Source organism: Penaeus monodon, chromosome 31, assembly GCF_015228065.2.
Source record: "Penaeus monodon isolate SGIC_2016 chromosome 31, NSTDA_Pmon_1, whole genome shotgun sequence".
In the NCBI taxonomy this organism is placed as follows: Eukaryota; Metazoa; Arthropoda; class Malacostraca; order Decapoda; family Penaeidae; genus Penaeus; species Penaeus monodon.
The window spans coordinates 23772171-23772805 of record NC_051416.1 but is presented as its reverse complement, the minus strand read 5'-3'; positions in this window follow the sequence as shown (position 1 = coordinate 23772805).

Here is a 635-nt window from a genome sequence, read left to right as displayed (position 1 = left end):
GTAAAATAAGTAGAGAGAAAGTAAAATTAAGATGAAAAAGAAAGTAAGACAAAAAATAAACAACAGGAGAGGGAAAAGCAGTACTTCTAGCAGAGCGCCACCACGTCATGCACAGATTAGCATATCGCGATAAGCAGAACTTGTGCAGTAAGTCCGTCATGCAAGACCGACCGACGCCCGACGCCCGACACACCGCCGCCCTCAGACTAGTCCTCGGCGATCGGGGTCACGTGATAACTATGATTAACGACGCGATAAAGTCCTAAATCTCAGATCGAACTTTTTTTTAAACATACAAGAGCTAGTGTGTCTGATTCATACTAGATTATCACCGAGCGCAGGAAATATCGAGTAGAGTTATCTTGTAGAGTAGCTCCGTCGGGCGGTTTATCTAAAACTCGATTTTTGTTTGTTTGTTTGTGTTTTAGGGTTAGTTGTATATATATATATATTTTTTTTTTCAAAAGGCCAACGCTTTCCCTTTTTTCGTGTGGGGTTGGGGGTTGGAGAGTGAGAATGAAAACTGTTCAGTTTTTTTCCGTTGCGGCTGGTCATTACAATTTCAAATGTAGCGTCCTTCAAAAAGCGGTTCGTTTATAATTTTTGACTTTCGAATTGTGTTAATGAGCACAGGC